Source organism: Diadema antillarum, unplaced genomic scaffold (assembly GCF_040938485.1).
Source record: "Diadema antillarum isolate AM-2024a unplaced genomic scaffold, OU_Dant_1.0 seq00000633_RagTag, whole genome shotgun sequence".
NCBI lineage: Eukaryota > Metazoa > Echinodermata > Echinoidea > Diadematoida > Diadematidae > Diadema > Diadema antillarum.
The window spans coordinates 1,808,090-1,835,279 of NW_027271550.1; the positions used below are offsets into that span (position 1 = coordinate 1,808,090).

Sequence of the window (27,190 nt, forward strand, 5' to 3'; positions counted from 1 at the left end):
AATTTGCACCAGAGTTGAATATAATTTGGACGAAAAAACAAAAACAAATCTGACCTTTGAACTACTAGACAAGTAAAGAACTGCTGAGTCCCAAAAAAACCTTGAATATCTGCTCATGTCTTGAGCAAAAATTGGAATTTTGAAATGCTTTTGGAATCATTTTGGCCTGGCGAGATGTATGTAAAAAGCACCAATCTCTCCCTGATTGCTCTTTAGAATGTCAGCAATTTTGATGTGGGAATGTTGGCAGCCCCCTCAAGTATGCATAAGATTGCCAGCTTCAGTGCCATAGGCATGGTATAGAGTAGACTTCTAGGGTTCTTGTATGATATGTATATATGTACAGTACTTTGATTGTGCCCACTCCAAAGATTACTGTAGTTTTCAAACTCTGGGCAGGTGGTGTTTTGAAATTTTTAGCTCCCAGGCACCGGTTGTTACTGTGGTGAAAAGAATGAGCTTGTGCCATTCTCGCGAAACTGTAAATGGTCTAATCTTATTTATTGAAATCACAGTGCTTTGATTTTAGTTGTTGAATACCTGCTCTTAGTTAAGCAAGTCTATTTCCTTTTGTTTGTCGGTCAATTAAGTTTAACTTTCCTTTCTTTCCTGTTTCATGCGTGAAAGAACAAAATGGATGTGATTTCATTTTTGTTCCCTGAAAGGTAACAAAATATGCATGCATACTCACTTCAAACTAAAACATTTAATACTTCCTGTCTATAAGGGGAAAGAAGGTTATAGTCTGATCCAAATAGACCCTTTTTTTCTAGATGTGTAAGTGATGAATTTGTTATTCATGTGGAAATCATTTTTTTTTTTTTTCCTGTCTGGGTGGTGTCATTGCATTCTGTAGTATTTGACTTAGACCATAACAAAACACCCTGCCTACTTGTGGATAAACCAGTGATTTACCAGCTTCAAGTTCATGTGAGAAACATTGCCTGTGTTTAAGCACAAAGTGCAACATGATTTGTTGATTGCATCATTTCCATTGATTCGACATCATTCCATTGCGCTCCAGTTGTGCATATTGATAGCCTTTTTGAACAGTTGACTCGCCTAGGTGAAGACAATGATCTGTCATGATCGTGTTCTCTGGTGTAGTTTGGGAGTGGACATCGCTAAGAGCCATAAGGAGTAAGACATAGTGTGCATACGATGTGCGTTGTGCTGTGCCACTGTATCCAACCATTTATGACCGTACATATTATCATGTGTGAGGCCTTTCAGTTTTTCTGCTGGTCTGGCACGAAGGTGCGACTGCATCATTTCCTCTGGAAACCGTGTGATGTGATGCTTTTTGTGGTATGCATATTAGGGTGATGTGTCATGTAGCCAAATATGCTAATAATTTTTTCCTACTACTACTGCTGCTGCTGCTGGTGCTGCTTACAAGGTGCATGTAATCAGATTGTTGTTTGACTTTGCCATTAGTAATGGCAAATGTAATTTAGCTTCTGGCTATTTACTGGTCATCACTGGGTTATTAAGGTAATATGAGTTAAAACAGCTCTAAATGTAGTCTCGTCTCCTACTTCTTGTGTGACATATGTCATATGCAAGGGCTTCCGAGTGTAGAGGCATTGTTGAGCAAAATTCAAGTGCTGGACAACTGGAACATTGGTGCTTTGAAGAAAGTCAGCATCTACTTCATGTAAGAAAAGAACATACGCATGCAGTATATTTTAGTTGGTATAGTTTTCGTTTGTAACTTTTCAGGTCAATCCAGGTTTATAGATGTCAAGATTATCCAATGAATGGTATTGAATTTCTTGTATTTGCTCATGCATGGAAAAACAAAGGGATGAAATGGCCTGTTTACATGTGACTTATATGATTCAGAATGTTTTAAATTTCAGCACAACCTGTCATTCTGTATGTATGTGGTATGCAGTTCCAGATTAATTAATCAAAATTTCACATTATTTGCTGCATGTGGAGATTCAATATTCCAATGATTGCCTTGAAATCTGCAATTTAAATTATGCAAAACTGAAATATGAAATTTACCACGACAGTACATGCCTTCAAAAAATGAGATACACGTGTATTTGGGGAATTCAGGATGATATCAGAGCTAGATGAGTGCTAGAAGTGACTTGTACATAGTATTTGTGTAAATAAAATATGTACATACAAACAGATTTTGTGCAAGCCTCAGTCATTAGTATGTAATCTCATATTTTGTATTCATTCAGGGACAAATGAGAATATTTTGTCGTCAATGTTATACCACTGGAGGAAATCTTAGTTTTAGAAATCTACCAGGTTGGGAGGAATATGATGTCGACTCTACATGTATTTGTGTTTTTTCCTTTTAACCCCCTTTTCTTTTTTTCAGTGGGGGAAAAAAAAATTCAAGTCTCATTGGTCAGGTCGGTAAACACCAAACAAGCACCAAGACTCCACAGACATTGTCTAAAGGCAATACCATTCCATTCATGTATTATGTTCAATGTCATGTTAACCCTTTCTGTGCCGGGGAATTTTGACAGTGTGTACAATGCTATGGGGTTTTCTGTGCCAATCGATACTCAGAAGCACACACATACAGTAGTTGTAAACAATGTGTCCTCTCAGCAGGAGGATAAGAGATATGGAAGACAAAATTTAGTGAGGCAGAATTAATTATTCAATTATGCTAGCATTCTATGGTAGTACTGTACTGTATTTGGAATATTCTGTGTTTCAGTTTTTGGATAACACGAAATTGTTGAACGAAAGGGAATTACTCCGAATGTATTTATCTTTGAAACAAAAACAAAAAAGTGAGTGACTGCCGATTCGTAGTCAGTATTTCTGCATTGCAATTCATCTATTCCAGTGGTCCTAGTGTGTGTCGTAAGTAATGTGACAGCATTCCCATGGCCAGATTATACGACAGGGGATTGACTGTACATTTTCTTTCCTCTCTTTACTATGCAAGTTTGAGGTTTTCAAGTCCTGAAGACTAATTTCCATCTTCTCTGTGTATGCACTGACTTGTGAGAATGCATTTTAGAACGTTCTAATGCCATATTTACTTCGGCAGATTTGGAGGTTTGGATATAAGCAACAACAAATTTGGCAAAGATTATGAAATTGAAATTTACTTTTGTCAATGTCAGCAGTGGTCTGATTGACATTTGTGTAAAATTAAAAAAAAAAAGAAGAAGAAGAAGAAAAAAGACCTGTTGCATTGCTGAAGTGGTAGTGGGATAGGTCCTCGTAACACAAAGTTTGTAACGGCTCACCGAGACCCTAAATGAATGCACAGTTCTGATTGGCCAATTTTCATCCCCATTGGTCTACGCAGGTATAGGGGGCCCGGATCTGTTCGTCTACTACACTTGATTTGCCAAATTCCAAAATATTCTGGAGTTATATTATTATTACCTTTTAATGACTTGGCAGGAAAGTGGCAGCTTTATGTGAAATTTGACTGTGTTTGTATTTTTAATTGAGATTTTCGTGTGTAACTATGAAGAATAATGTACAGTGTCTACAAAGTATAAGCGGAATGAAGGTACAATAAATGTGTGACTAGTTCTAGCAACAAATGGACGTTTTGTTTTCTCTACATTTCAGGGTGTGTAGCATTGATTATCTTGAGGTGTACCTGAAAGTAATCTTGGTAAATTTCTGTACCATCCAACTGCTGGATTGCATTATACCAAAAGTAGTATCTTTTGTGTGTGTGTGTGTGTGTGTGTGTGTGTGTGTGTGTGTGTGTGTGTGTGTGTGTGTGTGTGTGTGTGTGTGTGTGTGTGTGCGTGTGTGCACTTGTGCACCCATTACAACCGATGACATGCATATAGATACACACCTTCAAACTGGTGACACACAGACAACTGGTGACGTCATCGGTTGTAACTGAGCATAAATTTACGAAGAGGAACCCCCTATAGAGTCAATTTTCAAATTATACTGTTTTCTGAGCATAGTCATCAATTGGATAGGAACAAGCAAATACCCCGACAGAGGAGAAAAATTGAACAGCGCCATCTCTCACTTACACCCGGGGAATCCCCATAAATTTTCTGTCGGAGATGTCACCAGTTATGTGGAGCTCTACCTACGCGTACGCGTACGCCGCGTGACGTCATCTCGCAAATATCGCTGGGCGACCCGGCGATCGCTAGTAGCTAACATGACGAAGAAAATTGACTGCTGGGGAGGTGTGAAGCTAGCTAGACGTAGACGTCTCTCTCAACTCGCACGAGACATTGTTCATCTGCTGTGTCTTCGGAAGGAAAAGGTAAGTTAGTGATGACTACTGGATAGGCCTAAATTTTATTTTTTAAAGGTAAGATATACTCGTGAAATAGGCAACACCACTGCGTGTCCGTATTGTAGCAACGACGGCAAATCTTCAGTCCCATACATAACAAATTGTAGTAGGCCTCTGTGACCACTCCTCAATGGCCTACCTGGCCTCTTCTTGCACACCGCCTCTCAGCTCACCGCACCAAAAATGTGCGAATCACCAGACACCAGATCACGTAGAAATGCTGCCGTATACTGGTTCTACAGAAGAAAGTGCCTAGCGTAGAGCAGGCTAGAATTCTGACGCATTTTGCAGTGATATGAACGAAGTGTTCTGTTCTGCTATCATGCACAAATTTTTATGAATGAAATAATAACAATAATGATAATACCGTAGTCAGCCATTAACCATTTTCTTCCCCTTCTTCATGCTATCCTTTTCTAGTTCTAGTTCCATCATCTGTTTCACCATTAATTCTTCTTTGTTCCCTTCCTCCTCTAACAGTTACATCATTGTCATGCTTTTCATGTTCTGTTACCTTAGTCTTCAATTTCTCCCCTGTTCATTCCGACCATCTGTCTTTTCAGCAGCTTTCTTTGCACTCGGGTGCTACAGCTACTAATCCTCCTTCCTGTTCTGGTTTGTTATGGGTATAGTGTACTATTCATTCTCCTTTTTATCCTTCTCCTTATCTTCTTCCACTAGCAAAGTACCACACTCCACAGCTGTTTATAAGTAGGCATAATTAATGGCTTTGAAATGTAAGAGTGCACGAGTGGTTACAATGACAAGAAGATTGCAAAAGCAAGTGTGTGTGTATTTGTACTTGTGATCTGTTAAATGATAATAATAATAATAATAATAATAATACATAACGTTTATAAAGCACTTAATATCATATTTCTAAGCGTTGGGGAAAAAACAATGATAGAGAACGAGTGATGCCATTCTAATACATAGAAACTTCATGTACATGTTTGTATGTCTAAGCATAATGTGCATACATGTAACTTTGAATTGTAAGGATGGTGACATTGCATAATTATGCACAACATGTGATTTAATACAGTATGTACCAGTAGGAAATGGAGAAACTGAGTACAAATACATGTACTATCTAGCCTAACCAGACCGCTGTGCTTCGTACAGCAGTCTGACATATAGTGTTTATTAATGTTGTAAACGATCGTCGCTTTTGACGGCAAAATCACATAAAATGTCTTTTATTTTGTTTGATTTTAACAGTAAGATAATTTTTACCACTCACCTACATCATATTTTGCTGATGATTGAGTTGAATTTGGTGTTTTGTTGGTATCCAGACCTTATTGTTGAATTTTTCGGAGTAGATTGTGCGATGATTCACAAAATCAACGAACTACCACGAACTCTCAACCGGAAGCACCGTGGTAACATTTTACGTACGCCCTTGCGTTTTGTGTGTTACGTAAAGCTTGTTGTCTGCTACGTACATGTATTTCAGCATGTGCTGCTCTCATGATCTGACCTTTGCTGCATCCCTTCGCTCCGACAAGGTCATCACTTCCGCCTCGACTAGGTCATATGAACTTTTCTGACTCGCTACGTTGTAGTATACGAGAGTGATTGCCATTCAAATAACACGCAGAAGATGAGGAGTGCAGCAATACGGATGCTTACAGACCTGATTTTAATCACAGATTTCGGTGGGTTTTTGACGTAATAAAAAAAAAATGCATACTGATTATTGAATGACTATCATAAACTATGGGGATTCCTTATCTAAATATTTCAGTTTTCTACAATGAATAAAGATATTCATAAAGGAAACGTACACCCACCGCTGAAAATGACAACATCTACAAGAGGGTAGACGTGCGGTTGCGTGTAGTTAGTACTATACCCTATGTAATAATATACTTACCGGGTACTGTTCAAGTAAATGTCAAATCTTTTTGTATTGTGTATACACTCCTCAAAGAAGTAAGTTTTCTCCCCCCAGCCTTTATTTATGATATATCTCTACAAATTTATATCAAATGGTAATTTTTAGCTAGCAATAGCAAAAGGTAATACATGCTCAATTTTCTTGTCGGTCCAGTGGGTACTGACATTGTTTGTTTTGTTGTTGTTGTTTTGCGTAGGCTAAAGCATTGCACATTATGCTAGCTCTCAAAACCAATGATGACCTGTTGAAACTTTGTCATATAATTTATCCAATTGTCGTACAGCCCATGGATACTGTCACAGAAGAGAGGGACAGGCATCTTCACACATAGACATTGATGACGAGGCACCTGATTAGACGAAAGACACAGTAAGCAATCAGTATTCCTTCTAGATAAGTCAAATTGTATTAGTTTTTATGATTTCATACAATATGTAGGAAGTGGAGAAAGTGAGTACATATATGTTCTATACCCTATGTAATAACATACTGTTTACGTAATATGAAATCTTTCTGTACTCTCCTCTCAGCACCTTTATGAGCCCATCTATGAAGATGTTGTATACAAGGGGGGGGGGGGGAGGATTCCTCCTTGTCGAACTCCTTTCTGGAGTGGGAAAGTGGAGCTGACTTCACCTTTCCACAGGACCCGACTAGCTGCTCCTTTGTACATTTCGGCAAGAGTGCGTTGGACTTCAGATGGGATTGGTGTGGTGGAGAGCTTCTGGAATAAGCCAGAATGCCATACTCAGTCAAAGGCTTTGGCTACATCTAGGAGGGCTAGGTATGTTGGTTTTTTTCGGACAGAGTTGAGTTCTAGGATCAGCTGAAGGGTGATTGATGTAAGCACACAGGATCTGGTCGCTTGGAATCCAAACTGGAGTTCGTCTGGGATACTGACTCCTGTTAAAGAGTCTTCTATCTTCGGCTTCAGAGTTGTTTCCAGAAGCTTAGACAGTGTTGGGGTCAGCGAGATTCCTCTGTAGCTGGATGGGTCATTAGCGATGGAAGGAAGAGAATAAATCCTTTTGACTTCGAAGCAAATATCCTCGACCATACACTGATGGGGCAAACGTGGAGGAGTATTCGGTCGGTCAGCGTTGAGGGATCGAGTCTACATTAACCTCCAACTCCGCGTGAGAGAGCAAAGAGAGAGATGATAACGTAACGTCGCGACGGCAGAACTAGACGGTTGTCGATCCTGCGATGCAAAATGGTGGGATCATGAAGCCGGTAGTGACAAACGTTCCTGACGAAGACAGCAAGACGAATCTTATCGTCAACTACTTGCCACAGAACATGGCCCAGGATGAGATGAAGTCTCTGTTTGGGAAGTTTGGGGAGATTGAATCCTGCAAACTTGTGCGCGACAAGCTGACAAACCAGTCTTCAGTCCCATACATAACAAATTGTAGTAGGTGACCACTCCTCAATGGCCTACCTGGCCTCTTCTTGCACGCCGCCTCTCAGCTCACCGCACCAAAAATGTGCAAATCACCAGACACCAGATCACGTAGAAATGCTGCCGTATACTGGTTCTACAGAAGAAAGTGCCTAGCGTAGAGCAGGCTAGAATTCTGACGCATTTTGCAGTGATATGAACAAAGTGTTCTGTTCTGCTATCATGCACAAATTTTTATGAATGAAATAATAACAATAATGATAATACCGTAGTCAGCCATTAACCATTTTCTTCCCCTTCTTCATGCTATCCTTTTCTAGTTCTAGTTCCATCATCTGTTTCACCATTAATTCTCCTTTGTTCCCTTCCTCCTCTAACAGTTACACCATTGTCATGCTTTTCATGTTCTGTTACCTTAGTCTTCAATTTCTCTCCTGTTCATTCCAACCATCTGTCTTTTCATCAGCTTTCTTTGCACTCGGGTGCTACAGCTACTAATCCTCCTTCCTGTTCTGGTTTGTTATGGGTATAGTGTACTATTCATTCTCCTTTTTATCCTTCTCCTTATCTTCTTCCACTAGCAAAGAACCACACTCCACAGCTGTTTATAAGTAGGCATAATTAATGGCTTTGAAATGTAAGAGTGCACGAGTGGTTACAATGACAAGAAGATTGCAAAAAGCAAGTGTGTGTGTATTTATACTTGTGATCTGTTAAATAATGATAATAATAATAATAATAATAATACATAACGTTTATAAAGCACTTAATATCATATTTCTAAGCGTTGGGGAAAAAACAATGATAGAGAACGAGTGATGCCATTCTAATACATAGAAACTTCATGTACATGTTTGTATGTCTGAGCATAATATGCATGTACATGTAACTTTAAATTGTAAGAGTGGTGACATTGCATAATTATGCACAACATGTGATTTAATACAGTATGTACCAGTAGGAAATGGAGAAACTGAGTACAAATACATGTACTATCTAGCCTAACCAGACCCCTGTGCTTCGCACAGCAGTCTGACATATAGTGTTTATTAATGTTGTAAACGATCGTCGCTTTTGACGGCAAAATCACATAAAATGTCTTTTATTTTGTTTGATTTTAACAGTAAGATAATTTTTACCACTCACCTACATCATATTTTGCTGATGATTGAGTTGAATTTGGTGTTTTGTTGGTATCCAGACCTTATTGTTGAATTTTTCGGAGTAGATTGTGCGATGATTCACAAAATCAACAAACTACCACGAACTCTCAACCGGAAGCACCGTGGTAACATTTTACGTACGCCCTTGCGTTTTGTGTGTTACGTAAAGCTTGTTGTCTGCTACGTACATGTATTTCAGCGTGTGCTGCTCTCATGATCTGACCTTTGCTGCATCCCTTCGCTCCGACAAGGTCATCACTTCCGCCTCGACTAGGTCATATGAACTTTTCTGACTCGCTACGTTGTAGTATACGAGAGTGATTGCCATTCAAATAACACGCAGAAGATGAGGAGTGCAGCAATACGGATGCTTACAGACCTGATTTTAATCACGGATTTCGGTGGGTTTTTGACGTAATAAAAAAAAAAACGCATACTGATTATTGAATGACTATCATAAACTATGGGGATTCCTTATCTAAATATTTCAGTTTTCTACAATGAATAAAGATATTCATAAAGGAAACGTACACCCACCGCTGAAAATGACAACATCTACAAGAGGGTAGACGTGCGGTTGCGTGTAGTTAGTACTATACCCTATGTAATAATATACTTACTGTTCAAGTAAATGTCAAATCTTTTTGTATTGTGTATACACTCCTCAAAGAAGTAAGTTCTCTCCCCCCAGCCTTTATTTATGATATATCTCTACAAATATCAAATGGTGATTTTTAGCTAGCAATAGCAAAAGGTAATAATGTATGCTCAATTTTCTTGTCGGTCCAGTGGGTACTGACATTGTTTGTTTTGTTGTTGTTGTTTTGCGTAGGCTTAAGCATTGCACATTATGCTAGCTCTCAAAACCAATGATGACCTGTCGAAACTTTGTCATATAATTTATCCAATTGTCGTACAGCCCATGGATACTGTCACAGAAGAGAGGGACAGGCATCTTCACACATAGACATTGATGACGAGGCACCTGATTAGACGAAAGACACAGTAAGCAATCAGTATTCCTTCTAGATAAGTCAAATTGTATTAGTTTTGTGATTTCATACAATATGTAGGAAGTGGAGAAAGTGAGTACAAATACATATGTTCTATACCCTATGTAATAACATACTGTTTACGTAATATGAAATCTTTCTGTACTCTCCTCAAAGAAGTAAGTTCCCCCTAGCCTTTATTCATTATCTCTAAAAATATTTCAGTGATTTTTATCTAGCAAAATGTAATAGATGCGCAGTTTTCTTTTGCGCACTCTCAATGGTAAATGGTTGCCATGGAATACACCCTTGTAACTTTTTCGTCAAGTGCGCAAAACAAAAAACAAAGAATGGTTGCACTTATAAATGGAAGCTACAAGCTACATAATGTACATTGAAGATGAGCCGGCTCACAAATCTGCCATTATTGTCTCAGGTCTCACAGGATTCCCATTGTTTGTACCATCTGAACAGAATTGTGTGCTCTTTAAAGAAGATGCAATATCAACACACACAAAAAAAATAAAAAATAACTCCCGTCAACCCTGAGGAAAATGGCATCAGGTTTTAATGAAACATTGTTGTAAAAAAAAAAAACAAAAAAACTTGGCAGGATTGTTTCTATACCTACTAGTATTTACTAACTTCTGTGTGAAATTGAGTGTTACATGAATGAGCACACAACTTACACTTGTGCCCTTAAAAACAAAACAAAAAATACTCTTTCGATTTCTGAAATGTGACATTTTTGCATTTAATGTGTTCTAACTCATGCATGACTAAACAGAACAATCTCATTTTAATTAAAAAACTAGTCAAGTATGGAAACACTTCTGCTCGGTTATTTCACTCAACAATTTTTCATTAAAAAGGTATGTCATTTTTATTGGGGGTTACTTTTTTGTGTTTAAAATATAAAGAAGCGACTTCTTTTGCTCTTTGCACAGGAAAATATATTTTTATGTGATGAAAGTGTGATGTTATGGCAACAATTTTACCATTCACATTGTGCGTAAAAAATGCACATACCTTTCTGCTAGAACAAAATTGTTTGAATGTATATTCTGATCAAAGAAACTTCATCTATATACGTGTATGTATTTGTGCATACATTTTTATGCATGGTTTTGAAATGTGAGAGTGGTGACATTGTACAAGAAGATTGCATCTAATGATGTGTGTATATATTTGTAACTGTGAAAGGGGTGACATTTTTATAGCAAACTGTGAGTGTTTATGTACATTGTTTGCATGGTTTTGAAATGTAAGAGTGGTGACATTGTACAAGAAGATTACATATATAAATGGTGTGTGTATGTAAAGTGTTGAAGCGATGACATTCTGATAGAAACTTAATGTTTTTGTGTTTAAGCATATGCATGGTTTTGAAATGTAAGAGTGGTGATGTGCAGATTGGAAATAATGGTGAGTGTTTGTGGTAGTGAATATGTATACTTGCTAACTCGAAATAAGATGATTTTCTTATAAATACAAAGAAGCTCTATAAATGCTTGTTTTGTATGCATGGTTTTGAACAGAAAGAGTGGTGACTTGAAGATTGCAAATAATGGTGTGCATTTGAATATCATATCTTTCTAACTCTTAAAGTGATAACAATACATTGACATTTTACAAATGTTGGTGTTTTTGTATGCATGGTTTTGAAATGTAAGAGTGGTGATATTGTACAAGAAGATATATATTGTGTGGGTGAGTGCATATTATATACTTTTAAACTGTGCAAGTGATGACATTCTCAAACAGAGACTATAGATGTTTGTGTGTTTATGTATGCATGGTTTTGGCATACAAGAGTGGTGACATTGTACAAGAAGATAACAACTTATGGTGTGTATACATGTGTGTGTATGTGTGTCTATAATATAAAGAATTAAACTGTTAAAGTGGTGGGAGGGGGGGAGGGTGTGGGAGGGGGGTGTCCCCCCTCCCTCGGTAAGAACTTTTTGCATTTTGATGTTGTAAATGGTGCAATTTGATGCATGTTTTTGCGCGTTATATCGACGTGAAACAGTCCCACTTGTTTAAGGTAGCAGTTTATTTTGATGTAGATTATTATTGAACAATTTGCCTTTAAAATGCTATAAGTTAAATACACTTCTTGTATTAACTCTTTTCACTGAATATCATGAACGCGACTGAACCCGAGAGAGCGGAGAGAGCGAGGGGGGAGGGGAGGGTGTGGGAGGGGGGTGTCCCCCTCCCACGGTAAGAACTTTTTGCATTGTGATGTTGCAAATGGTGCAATTAGATGCATGTTTTTGCGCGTTTTATCGACGTGAAACAGTCCCACTTGTTTAAGGTTGCAGTATATTTTGATGTAGACTATCATTGAACAATTTGCCTATATAATGGTATAATTTGAATACACTTCTTGTATCGATTCTTTTCACTGAATATCATGAACGCGACTGAACCCGAGCGAGCAGAGCGAGCGAGGGGGGAGGGGAGGGGGTGTCCCCCCTCCCACGGTGAGAACTTTTTGCATTTTGATGTTGCAAATGGTGCAATTTGATACATGTTTTTTGCGTGTTTTAACGTGATGAAAAAGTCCCACTTGTTTAAGGTTGCAGTATATTTTGATGTAGACTATCATTGAACAATTTGCCTATATAATGGTATAATTTGAATACACTTCTTGTATCAATTCTTTTCACTGAATATCATGAACACGGTCTGTTCAGCAGTCAAACAGAAAAAGCATGCACACGAGGGTGTAGAACTCATAGGGCCGGCATATCCCCTCCCACACGAAGGTGATTTTGCGTTTTCAGACCTGAAATTCAGCGATCTGTTGCAAATTTTTGGTGCAATACTTTTTCATCGAAGTGATAAAATCACGGAAATTAGCTCTTATTCCGAATGTGCACCATCTGTGTGTATGTATAAAGTCTAGTGAGGTATATAGAGGAAGGGGGATTCCTCCTCCCGCTCGCGGAGCTTTTGCGTTTTTAGAATTGAAATAAAGCGATCTGGGTATATAGCCACAGTCTATACTTCTTATGCATGGTGGAAGGGGGGAGGGGCGGGGGAGCAGGGAGAAGGCGTGGGCGAGTGTTATCCCCACCCTTCCCTTCCGATCGAGCTTTTACCTTTTTAAGGTTGAAATTGAGATATCTCATCTACGCATTTTTGATGGAATCAACATTTGGGAAATCACACACACACACACACACAAAACTGATTAGGGGGGGGGGGCTGAGGGAGGAAAAAGTCGATTAAAAGGGGAAATTCCCCTTATACATGAGGGAACCTTGAGTTTTTGGAATGTAAGTGATAAGTCTTGTGCACTCAAAATTATTCATAATTTTTTGTAAATCTAAAAAGTGTACTAAGCTAGGGAAAGAGGCACAGAGGGGGAGGGTTTGGGAGGGGGTATCCCCCTCCCAAGCACGAGACATTTTGCATATTTTGAATTGAAATTCAACGATCTGGTGCACACTTTGAGTGAAATATTCAAAAAATATCTTATTTGATGAAAGGTTGCAAAGGAGACCCGCTTCATGTGCATGCATAAAGCTACAGTATACACGCATTTTTTTTTTCCGCCTCCCAAATCCCCGGTCCAAATCTTAGGGGGGGCGATCGCCCCCACCGCCCCCCCCCCCTGGCTACGCCAGTGATGTAAGAGTATTTTTAAACTGTTAAAGTGGTGACATCTTAATACATAAAAACTTTGTGTGTTTATGATGCATGGTTTTGAAATGGAAGAGTGGTGACAATGTACAAGAAGATTGCATATAATGGTCTGTGTTTGTTAAAGTGTTGAAGTGATGACACTCTGATAGAAACTTCATGTTTTTGTGTTTAAGCATGTGCATGGTGTGTGTGTGTGTGTGTATATATGTTGTTAAGTGGTGACATTGTAATACATTACTAATCTATATTATAACATTAATCTTTATGTTTATGTGTTCATGTATGCATGGTTTTGACATATAATGAGTGGTGACATTGTACAAGACGATTGCAACTTATAGTGGGTGTTTGTGTGTGTGTATATATAACTGATAAAATGGGGACATAAGTACATTTATCTTTATACAAGTAATCTTTATGTTTTAAGTGTTTATGTATGCATGGTTTTGAAATGTAAGAGTGGTGACATTGTACAAGGAGATTCCTAACAATGGTGTGTGTATCTGTATATACTTTTAAACTGTTAAAGTGGTGACATCTTAATACATAAAAACTTTGTGTGTTTATGATGCATGGTTTTGAAATTTAAGAGTGGTGACATTGTACAAGAAGATTGCATATAATGGTGTGTGTTTGTTATACATGTAAAGTGTTGAAGTGATGACATTCTGATAGAAACTTCATGTTTTTGTGTTTAAGCATGTGCATGGTGTGTGTGTGAATGTATAGAATTAAACTGTTGAAGTGGTGACATTGTAATACTTTAACCTATATTACACATTAATCTTATGTTTATGTGTTCATGTATGCATGGTTTTGACATATGAAGAGTGGTGACATTGTACAAGAAGATTGCAACTTATGGTGTGTGTTTGTGTGTGTGTGTGTGTGAGTGTATAAATAGAATTAAACTGATGAAGTGGTGACATTGTAATACATTTATCTTTATACATTAATTAGTCTTTATGTTTATGTGTTTATGTATGCATGGTTTTGAAATGTAAGAATGGTGACATTGTACAAGGATATTCCTAATAATGGTGTGTGTTTGTGTATTATACTTTTAAACTGTTAAAGCGGTGACATTTGATGCATAAAAATTGTATGTGTTTAAATGTATGCATGGTCTTGAAATAAGAGTGGTGACATTGTAAAAGGAGATTACAAATAATGGTGTGGATATATATGTGTATTATTAATAATACAATCTAAAACAGAGACTATAGATGTTTGTGTGTTTATGTATGCATGGTTTGGGCATACAAGAGTGGTGACATTGTACAAGAAGATTGCAACTTATGGTGTGTGTGTGTGTGTCTATTAAACTGTTAAGGAGGTGACATTTATACATAAATCTAAATGTGTAAAAGCATGCATGGTTTTGAAATGTAAGAGTGGTGACATTGTACGAGAAGATTCCTAGTAATGGTGTGTGTATACTTTTAAACTGTTAAAGTGGTGACATCTTAATACATAAAAACTTTGTGTGTTTATGATGCATGGTTTTGAAATGTAGGAGTGGTGACATTGTACAAGAAGATTGCATATAATGGTGTGTGTTTGTTATACATGTTAAGTGTTGAAGTGATGACATTCTGATAGAAACTTCATGTTTTTGTGTTTTTTAAAAGCATATGCATGGTGTGTGTGTGTATCATGTATAGAAATAAACTGTTCAAGTGGTGACATTGTTACATTAATCTATATCATACATTAAGTGGTGACATTGTAATACATTAATCTATATTATACATAAATCTTTATGTTTATGTGTTTATGTATGCATGGTCTTGAAATATTAAAGAGTGGTGACATTGTAAAAGGAGATTGCAAATAATGGTGTGTGGATGTGCATTATTAATATAATCTAAAACAGAGACTCACAGATATTTGTGTGTTTATGTATGCATGGATTTGGCATACAAGAGTGGTGACATTGTACAAGAAGATTCCAACTTATGGTGTGTGTGTGTGTGTGTGTGTGTGTGTGTGTGAATGTGTCTATAATATATAGAATTAAACTGTTAAAGTGGTGACATATTCATCTAAATGTATTTATGCATGCATGGTTTTGAAATGTAAGAGTGGTGACATTGTACAAGGAGATTCCTGATAATGGTGTGTGTAGTGTAAAGTCACCCCTCTTTCCGTTCAAAACCATGCATACAAAACAAGAATTTATAAATATAAAGCTTCTATGTATAAGAAAATCATCACATATTTAGAGTTAGCAAGAATACATAAGTATAAATACCACAAACACTCACCATCATTTCCAATCCCCACATTACCACTCTTACATTTCAAAACCATGCATTTGCTTAAAAGACAAGTTCACCTTCATAGACATGTTGGTTGAGTGCATGGAGCAATATTAGTAGAACACATCAGTGAGAGTTTGAGGAGAAATGGACAACCCGTTCAAAAGTTATGAATTTTTGAAGTTTCTCCTCACTCAAGGCTGGATGAGAAGACTACTTAGTATACAATGTAGCTTGTGATGTCGCATGAGTACAACGATATCAAGAAAGAATAAAGAAAATTCAACATATTTTCACTTTTCTCGCGTAACAAAAGAACACTTGACTTCTCTTTTTCAGAAGGCAGGGGGAATAATACTACCCTTAACATATGTCAGTAACATGTCGAAGAAATGTGCACTTTATTCAAAAAGTGAAGTTTTGTGAATTTCTCTTTTTATTTTCTTTATATCGTTGTACACATATGACATCATACACTGTAGTAGTCTTCTCATCCAGCAGTGACTGTGCAGATACTGTAAAAATTCATAACTTTTGAACAGATTGTCCGATTTTCCGCAAACTTTCTCTTATGTGTTCTATTAATATTGTGGCATTCACTCAATCCACATACATATGAAGGTGAACTTGTCCTTTAAACACAAAAACATATGAAGTTTCTATCACAATGTCATCACTTTGACAATTTACATGTACGTACAAGATGTACACACACACACCATTTATACGCAATCTTCTTGTACAATGTCACCACTCTTACATTTCAAAACCATGCACACGTAAACACACAAAGTTTTTCTGTATTAAAATGTCACCACTTTAACAGTTTAAAGGTAGTTATACACACACCCAAACCATTATTTACATTTTCTTGAACAATGTCACCACTCTTTGTACATGTCAAAACATACAATGCATACATAAATGCACCTGTTAGACATAAATTTATAAAGTTACTTTGTAGTGTCATCACTTTAAGAGATGGAAGGCACATACCACAAACACACACAATTATTTCCAATCTGCATATCACCGCTCTGATAACATATTTCAAAACCATGTATTAAAGCTGGTATGAGGTTTTTGTGTACCTGGTATTAGAATGTCATAACTTTCACACTTTACAAGTATGTATACACACACAAACAATTATTTGAAATCTTCTTGTACAATGTCACCACTCTTCCATTTCAAAATCATGCATGTACATCTTTAACACACAAAGATTTTATGTATTAAGATGTCACCATTTTAACATAAATTGTACTCAAAATTTAAATGTGACACATGCGAATGAAAGCGTTTCTCACGATTCCGTTCCTTTTGTCTATAACTTGCATTTAATGCGATGATTGACTAACTAGCAGTGTTTCATACTCAATTTGTGTGCAAATTCTAAGTCTCTGTCACTGCTTTTTGTGCAAAAGTCATGCATTTACAGAAATGTACATTGTAGCTACAGGGCATTTGAAAGAAAAGCAATTATAGATTTGTCATAGAATTTACAATCAAAGCAAAGCTTGGTATTTTCTCGACAATTTGGCTCAGTTTGTATACACTTTAACAGAGATATATAAAGGTTTTATAGATTTGGAAAATAGATTGTTTTCTCAACATATGACCACATTGGTGTCTCAGAACAATGTGGCACACAGGGGGTTTCCACTGTGGCACATAAAGAGTTTATATATTTAGATACACACATACACACACACACACCATTAATTGCAATCTCCTTTTACAATGTCACCACTCTTACAATTCCAAACCACGCATACATAAACACACAAAGTTTTTATGTATCAAAATGTCGCCACTTTAACAGTTTAAAAGTATATATACACACAAACTCGCCATTATGAGTAATCTCTTTTGTACAATGTCACCACTTTTCAATTGTCAAAACCATGCATATATGAACACATAAACATAAAGATTAATGTATAATATAGATTAATGTATTACAATGTCACCACTTCAACAGTTTAATTCTATACGTACACGCACACACCATGCATATGCTTAAACACAAAAACATGAAGTTTCTATCAGAATGTCATCACGTCTACACTTTACATACAACAAACACACACCATTATATGCAATCTTCTTGCACATTGTCACCACTCTTCCATTTCAAAACCATGCATACATAAACACACAAAGTTTTTATGTATGAGCAATCTCTTTTGTACAATGTCACCACTTTTCAATTGTCAAAACCATGCATACATGAACACATTTCTACAGCAACTGTGGAGATCTAATTTTTTATGTTAAAAGCATAGTTGTATGGTCAATTGAAAAGACCAAATTAGTTTGGTTGGTAGCTGGCCCCATATTTTAGAATACTATGTCTTCAAATTTGAGGTTTCGGAGGTTTCATTTTCCGTTAACAATTGTGAGCAAACTTTGACGGACAGTAATGATCAGTGGATGTGTTTTGGTTACTTTCTTTTATGCTGAAAATATTAAGGTACAGCTAAACTTTAGACTTACATCAAAGTTTACTTGGTTCTAGGGCTCTTTGAAATTTTGTGATGATTTTACTTCATCGAGAGAAATTTCCGTTAGCAGTTTTGAAGCCTCCGAAACAAAGTGTTTAGTCAAATAATATGAATACAGATGAGAGAAGAGACCCAATCTATATATGTCAAATGTAGGATATGGGGCCCTAACCTAATAAACCAAAAATAGTTAAGATCTGCCAAACTCTCTGAAAATAGGAGACAGTACACATTTTCCGTTAACATGTGAAGCCTCCGAAACACATTGAAGCCTCCGAAACAGCAGAAACATCTAATTTGACATTTCTGATAAATTCTTTGAGTGTCTGCCTCAAATTATGCCATGAAATCATCAACAGCCATGGGCAGACAACAAAAATAATTAAAACATTGTGATACTGCAATAATTTTTTGAGCCAATACACTTTATAGAGAAAAAGTGGTTTCGGAGGCTTCAGAAGGATGTTAACACTGCATTTTCGTGATTTTCTCTGGACAAAATTAAATTACATTCATTGTTCACCCACCCAATGATCATTTATGACATATCTAAAAGATATTTTATCACATTCAGTTTTCTGGCTCCTTTGTTTACTCACCAATATAGATTTACTATCAATTTACCTATTTTTCTTTAACAGCACAGACGTGTCATACATCAACTCACCTTTTCATTCAGTAATGAAATATTGGCAGATGAGGATGTTGCCCCACAAATATGTTTAAACAGTGTATATCAACCAAAAAAGACACAAATTTACCCATCACTTTCTACATAACATGATGATTTTCATAAAAACCTAAGGCATACCAAATGAATTTTCCAGATGTTTTGGAGGCTTCATTTCATGTTAACAGCATGTTCATGGAATGTTTTGATCCATTCTAAGTCTATTAAATAACTGTTTGGACTGAATGAAAATTGTTGGTTCATCAAATAAGGTTTACACAGTTGTTTAAATGTGTGAAAAGCATTTATTTTGTAGGTTTCCTTTTGAAACAACGGAATAGGCTAGATATTGTGAGAAATGAAAATGACTTCCAGCTAGTGTGCTTGCCTACATCATGCAACAGTAGTGCAACAAAGCAAATAGTTGTGGACACATCAATGTTCTTATTAAGTTGGATATCTCATTTTTACTCTTGAGAGAAGATGAAGTTTTGTATACCATTTTTTATCACTCTTTCGACTGGTCAGACTTAAAAAATGAAGACCAAATAATTACTTGATTATTTAGTATTAAATATACTTTTTTTTTCCTTTTTTTTTAACTGAACATTCTTCCTGGCCTGAAGATTCAAGGATTTTAATAGAGGGTTATTCAAAAGGGAAGCATACACAAAACTAAGAAATATATTACTTTTGAATAGGTTGTACCATTTATGCATGATCAAAAGCAAACTTTCGACTCACTACCATCTGAGTGTAATAGTTTCAAAACACAATCTTCTACATGTCCATTTTAACATATTGACAAATCCATTCCATTGTTACTCACATGGCATTTGTTTTTGCCATACTAAAATCTGACCTTTTTCAGCTTTCCATTTCCTAACAAGTTCTTTGGCTTTCATCTCCAATACTTATTTGGAGGAAAGTAACCAATAAATTTGTGATTGGATAGAAAATAGCTAACATCCTGCAGATTATCATTTCTGTGGTGTGACGTGCATCACAGGGTATTGTTTTGGAATTTTGACATTTGATTACTTCATTCAGACAGGTTTTCATATCAATCTGTACAATTATGTATTGTCAGATCTGATGCATGGTAGGTGCAACACAATCTTGATACTATACTCTATTTTCCATATTTTGTCATGCTGGCAGTAACCACTTGAGTATTTTTGAGTAAACAAAATGTAACTTGTGTTACGAAACATCTCTTATCATACATGTGTGACAGCAGTGTGACACTCTATGACATGTTTGCGGATGTAGTTCTCGGTGCAGTATATGGACAGTAATGGTTGGGATAGGATTGTTTAAAATGACATAATATACCTCTACTTATAGACTGTTGCCATGGGGTACATGTAGTTTACATGGGTGGGTGACTGGAGAAGTTATGTTCATGAAGAACAATATTGAAATGATTGAAATCTTCATAGTCTGTTTAGTCCTGGCTTTTCTGGAAAAAAGTTACAACCCCCTAAGTGTATTTTGAAATTCAAAGGGTTAAAACTGTAGTCTGTGGGCTTATATTCTAAAACAATCTCAGATATTTAATCACATTTGCTCCTTTTTAATCTGCTTTTGCTAAAAGGTTGTCATTTTAGAAACAGTAAAAGTTCTGTTTGCAAGTTCTCAATGTTTTACTAGTGTTACCTTCAAAAACAGACCTCCTACCTGTCACAGGAGTCACACAAACTGGAATTTTATACAATAACTATAAAAAAGAAGCCTTTGAAGCGTAAAAAATAAGAGAAATGATATGAAACAGAGGTGACTTGTATACCACAGAAAAAGAAAGCAAAATTCTACCTATCATATAGGGAACTATACATTTGGTCAACATTTTTTAAATTCAAAATTCATACACAGTCATGGGTATACGATAGGGTATGTATCTTTTCAACAGGTAATTCAAAAAGATGAATGGGATCTTGACCATTTCAACTTTTATCTCCATGATAATATCACCCATATAATTATTTCAACTCCATTTTTTTCAGTTTGATGATAACCCTTACATGGAATGGCTAATCAGCATTTTAGATTGCTGTTCTATGACCATGATCATTGCAATTGATAGCTATACGTATGAGGATATTAGGCATGGTCCATATGCAAAAGAATGTTTAAAAGCCTTTACCCATTTTTATATTTTACAAGACTATGTTGTATTCTAACTGTCATGCCATCACATAGTCTATTTTCTATACATCCCATTCTCATCAACAGCTGAAATCGATTTCACATGTGATCTACAATTATGATGGGTGGTTGTACATCCCACAAACTGTCCTTATAAAATGCAAATAAAGCAAGCAAACATAATCTTTGCATTAAGTCTAGCTGCAGTTCAAACTCATTGAAAGTAACTCTTTTTGTATTATGGTGAAAAGTTTGACAAATGCATACAGCTGTACATGTGTGTAGCCTACTCATGTTCTGCACTGCCACAGTCATATACAATGTACATGTACACATGCAAATATACAACTGAGCTTAAAGATTTAAAATAATACTTTTCTTTGTCTCTTAACAAATGATGGAAAGTCTTTTTTCTGCATACATATTATACTATTTCACATGTTACAACATTGTTAGTTATTTGGAAACAATCAGCTGCATTAATGTACTTCATATCACATTAAAATGGACCATTTTTTGCATGTTAACAGTTACATGATGAAGCCTCCGAAACATGTGTTGCTGCTAACTTCAAGCCGCCAAAAAAAGATGTTCCTAATCAGTGTTACCTTTATTGCTACTGTTGCAGTTTCCTTTAGAATCATATTGCCACATGTACACGTAATGTCATAAATTCGAACTGAGAATCGCTCAAAGTGTACACAGATTGTTATTCACTTTTGGTGATAAGCACAATCAGGTTATGCAATCATGACTTTCTCACTTTAAAAAATTGTAACTTCTAAAAGAATGCACCAACTGACTTAAAAATTCACATGCAGCATGCTAAGACATCAGTAATCACATGTGGTAAGACAATAGCTAATTTCTTCTCATTTACTGTTAATTATCAAAGATTAATTACCAAAAAGTCCCCCAAAACCCACGTATTGCGTCAAAAAAAAAAGCGTTTTACAACTTACGTAAAATCAAGATTTGAGGTCCATATTTTAAGTCTACCCCTATGTGTTTGGTATCAAATTAATGGATTTTTTCCTGGCATTGCTTGCATGCAATAAAAAACAGTGGTTCTTTCAGCTGGAGAAAGTTATAAGGTCTGAAGTCCCATCCTGGTAGGAGTGTAATGCTGGCTTATTTTTGTGACATTGTGACCTTTTAACCCATGCTGTACAGCTATACATGGAGAAACAGCTTATTTTTCTGCTTTTCCTGAAAGTACTGAAGACACACTACAATATGGTGCGCTGTTTGCCAATAAATGTTCAGCCAGTTTTGAGTTTTGAGCCATTTTCAAATGCTGAGTAAAATAAGTGCAGCCATTTTTCAGTATTTTCAGTGAGGTATATCCTAATTTGACTACTTAAAAGAATCTTTTCCCCTTATTGAATATCCTTGTTTTTTTAACCATGAATTGTACATATGTAGAAATCTATTGTGTGAAAATTTTAGCAAATTTGAAAAATAGGAACTTATTTTTCTATATTTTTACAAATTGCTAAGCATAAAAAAGTGCGATACACGCCCATGTTATACTGCATGAAGGTCATATGATAAGGGTTCAGTGTTCATATTTCAATGCTTGTTCAATTTCTAAAGATATCATAAGCAAAAACATAGTATTTTGGCTTAATATGTCATTGTTTGAGTGTCACAGCTTGGATATCAACTCAAGTCATCATAAATCTCACATTCATTCTTCTATCTGTGTTTACAAATATGAGAATTGATCCAAACACTGTGCGCACATTCAAGGTCAAACTGTACAGATAATTTTTTGATGAAAAATATGATATCTTCCAAAGTACCAGCCCTAATTTCATAAAAATTTGTAATAATGGCCACTATATGTCTGTTACCTATTCCTGAAGTTTCGCCTCTTCACTCTTTGGCAAAAGTGAAATATGATAAAATATGTAAAAGTGGTTTTATTTGAATTCAAAATAATGCCTACAAAATTGATCATCCATTTTGAGAAGTGAAAACATATTTTGTGATATGTCATAGCTATGTGCTGGTGGTGAATGAAAGGGATATTTATCAGGAATATCTAACAGCAATATCAGATGAAAAAAACATTCTCTTTTTTTTTAAATGAATTTTTCCAATATATTAGTCATTTCAATGTAATTCGACACCCCTAATTTAAATGCTAATTTATGCGCAGTTTAATGCAAAATTTTGACTCTTTCTTTACATGAAATGAAAATTTGAACACTCAGCTACAACAAACAACAACAAAAAAAAAAAACATTTTCACCAAGTTTTTTTCATTTTTGCACTGTTACACATTTGCATATCCTGATTGTGGTATTGACCTTTTGTGGAAGCCAATTTCCTAATAATAATAAGTATGAAGAGTTGACATTATGTACTGCCATAAAATGTACATCTGTATACTGTTATTCACATTTTATTGATGCCCTGTTGTTATTCTAGCACTGGTGTTGTGATAGTTGCTTACTGTAGTTTTATTATTTTAAGTGAATACAGGACTAGAACTTTGTGTTAACAGTTTTGAAGCCTCCGAAACACACTACTTTGTTAACCGAAGCCTCCGAAACACAGAAATCTGAAAATTTCAACTTTGTTGAAAATAATTGAATTTCTTTGGGATTTGGATTGATAAATGTTTGTTACCAAGAGATAATTTGGGGCTATGTTTAGAGTGGCTCTTGCTTCTAGAACATTCTTTTAACTTAAAAATAGTTTGTCAGGTACCATTTTTACCTTGGAATTTGAAGTTCACATCCAAATAATTGCAAGAGTGAATATCTGTTGGGGGAAAAGTGTTTTGATATTTCAAATATATGTTCACAGCAAATGAAAAGTTGCATTACATCCACCATTTATTTTCATTTGGTTGCTGTGGGTGACCAAAACATTCATGTTGTTTTTACCTAAATTTATCTCAAATTCCATAATAGTCACTTCATTTTTCATATTTAGCCTAAGAATTAAGCTCTGGAATGACAAAATATTGAAAATATAGACATTCCTTTATAAAAAAAAAGGCAAAGATAAGAATGGAAACACAACTTTAATTTTTGACCCTTGCCACATTAAAGTTACACCCTTTACTGTAAAACTGACCATGAAATATGCTTAAACAAAAAACCAAAACAAACATATATTATGAAGTTTCTACGTATCAGAATGTCATCACTTTAACACTTTCCATGTCAACACACAGTATTGTATACCTGTATGTATAGTATGTGTACGTATACATAGGCCTATTGTCTCTTGGTTTAGTGTCTTATTATTTTCTGTGATACTGTTGCAACGTGACACAATATGTACTCTATTCTATAGCGCCTTGAGTATCTTTTTTAGGTAGATATGAGCACTTTATAAGAGTCTCACTATTATCATTATTATACACACACACACTCTATGCAATCTTCTTGTACAATGTTACCACTAAAACCATGCACACATTAACACACAAAGTGTATGAAGATGTCACCACTTTAACAGTTTAAAAGTATCACACACACACCATTATCTGCAATCTTCTTGTACAATGTCATGACTCTTACATTTCAAAACCATATACATAAACACACTTAAACAAAAAGTTTCTATGTACAGTTCGACCTCGATTATCCGGCCATGTCGGGACCGGCGCTCATCCGGATAAGCGAATTGGCTGGATATGGGAGACACAGTGTTAATGTAGCTGCCATCCAAGCTGCTGTCCCAGTGCACTGGCAGCTAGGCAGGTAGGCAGGTAGTGTACCCCACAACGTTGGTGTAATCTATGCTAGCCAGCACAAAATTGTATCGTTAACGTCTTCACAAAAATAAAGTATGTTATATCTTTATGTGAAAATCACACATGTTTTACCTCATTAGATATTGAGAAACCTATCATTCTTATCTTATGCAATTAGTGAAATAGATCCATGAAAAGATGTTAAAGTCACTGTTTCTTCTCAATTTTTGGATGAAAAAAAAAAGTCCTTCACTGCCTGAACGCGTCGGGATAATAAGAGTTTTCCGAATATAAGGAGGCCGGATAATCAAGGTCGAACTGTATTAGAATGTCATCACTTTAATAGCATAAAATATACCAACATCCACACCATGATTTGCAATCTTCTTGTATAATGTCACCACTCTTACATTTCAAAACCATGCATACATCAATGCACAAAAAAATTATAAAGTTTCTATGAATTAGAATGCCATTACTTTAGGTGTTAGCATATTTTACCACAAACACACTAGATTATTTCCAATCTACCTATCACCACTCTAATATTTCAAAACCATGCATATGCTTCAACACACGAACATATGACATTTCTATGAATTAGAATGTCATCACTTTAACACTGTATGTATACACACGGGTATACACACCATTATTTCCAATCTTCTTGTACAATGTCACCTCTCTTTAGTACATTTCAAAACCATGCATACAAAAATGCACAAATATTTATAAACTTTCTTTGTATTGTCATCACTTTAAGGGATAGAAAGTATCCATACACCACAAACACAGACCATTATTTGAAATCTTCTTGTACAATGTCATCACTCTTCCATTTCAAAACCATGCATACATAAACACACAAAGTTTTTATGTATCAAGATGTCACCACTTTAACAGTTTAAAAGTATTTACCCCGCATACACACACACACCATTATCTGCAATCTATTTGTACAATGTCACCACTCTTACATTTCAAAACCATGCATACATAAACACACAAAGTTTTTACGTATCAAAATGTCACCATTTTAACCGTTTAAAAGTACATACCGGTACACATTTATACACACACCATTATTAGGGTACAATGTACAGGTAAAGGTACAATTATAAGGGTACAATGTACAATGTCACTACTCGTGATATTTCAAAACCATGCTACATAAACACTAATGTATCAAGATAAATGTATTAAAATGTCACCACTTTAACAGTTTAATTCTATATACATACATACAGGTACACCATTAGTTGCAATCTTCTCGTAAAATGTCACCACTCTTACATGCCAAACCCATGCATACATAAACACACAAATATTTATAGTCTCTGTTTTAGAATCACTTGCACAGTTTAATGGTATAAGCACATATACAGAGTAAATATACAATTACACACATGACACACACACATACACACACACACACCATTAATTGCAATCTCCTTTTACAATGTCACCACTCTTACATTTCCAAACCATGCATACATAAACACACACAGTTTTTATGAATTAAAATGTTACCACTTAAAGGGATTGCACAGTTTTGATTGAGACATAATTTTTAGGTTTCTGAATTTTTTTGGTGAGATAATGAGAAACCTCTTATGAAATATGAAAGAGCATGTAATTCTATGAGGAATTCAATGTTTATTTGATGAAAATTGGTTTTGAAATGGCTGAGATATCAAAAAAAAAGTGATTCTGATAAAACGTGTGACCCACACTTTATTACGATCGCGTTGTTTTACTTTGTTTTTGGATGTTTCATTCATTCCAAACCCGATTTTCATCAAATAAACTTTGAATTCAAGGGTATGCTTTGTACTATATCCTTTAAGTGTTTTCTTGGTATCTCGTATTGAAAGTTAAGAGCCCAAATCTCATCTCCACCAATACTGTACAATCCCTTTAACAGTTTAAAAGTATATATACACACAAACTCACCATTATTAGTAATCTCCTTGTGCAATGTCACCACTCTTACATATCAAAACCATGCATACATGAACACATAAACATACAGATTAATGTAAAGATTAATGTATTACAATGTCACCACTTAAACAGTTTAATTCTATACATACACACACATACACACCATGCATATGCTTAAACACAAAACATGAAGTTTCTATGAGAATGTCATCACTTCAACACTTGTATGTACAAACACAGACCATTATATGCAATCTTCTTGTACAATGTCACTACTCTTCCATTTCAAAACCATGCATACATAAACACACAAAGTTATTGTGTATCAAGCTGTCACCACTTTAACAGATTGTATTATCAATACTGCACATACAATACACACCGTTATTTGCAATCTCCTTTCACAATGTTACCACTCTTACATTTCAAAACCATGCATACATAAACACACAGTTTTTATGTATAAAAATGTCACCACTTTAACAGTTTAAAAGTATACAAACTGTACATGTACACATACACACACCATTATTAGGAATCTCCTTGTACAATGTC

At 35.6% G+C, this 27,190-nt stretch overlaps 1 long non-coding RNA gene across 1 annotated transcript in view; it reads left to right on the forward strand.

Moving 5' to 3' along the window:
* The first annotated feature begins 4,134 nt into the window (after positions 1–4,134).
* Positions 4,135–27,190, forward strand: part of LOC139736222 (uncharacterized) — a 28,745-nt gene continuing 5,689 nt past the window's right edge. The window contains exons 1-3 of the long non-coding RNA XR_011711242.1: positions 4,135–4,240; positions 6,460–6,545; positions 9,661–9,746. This is a non-coding gene — a long non-coding RNA (uncharacterized lncRNA). The remainder of the gene's footprint in view (positions 4,241–6,459; positions 6,546–9,660; positions 9,747–27,190) is intronic.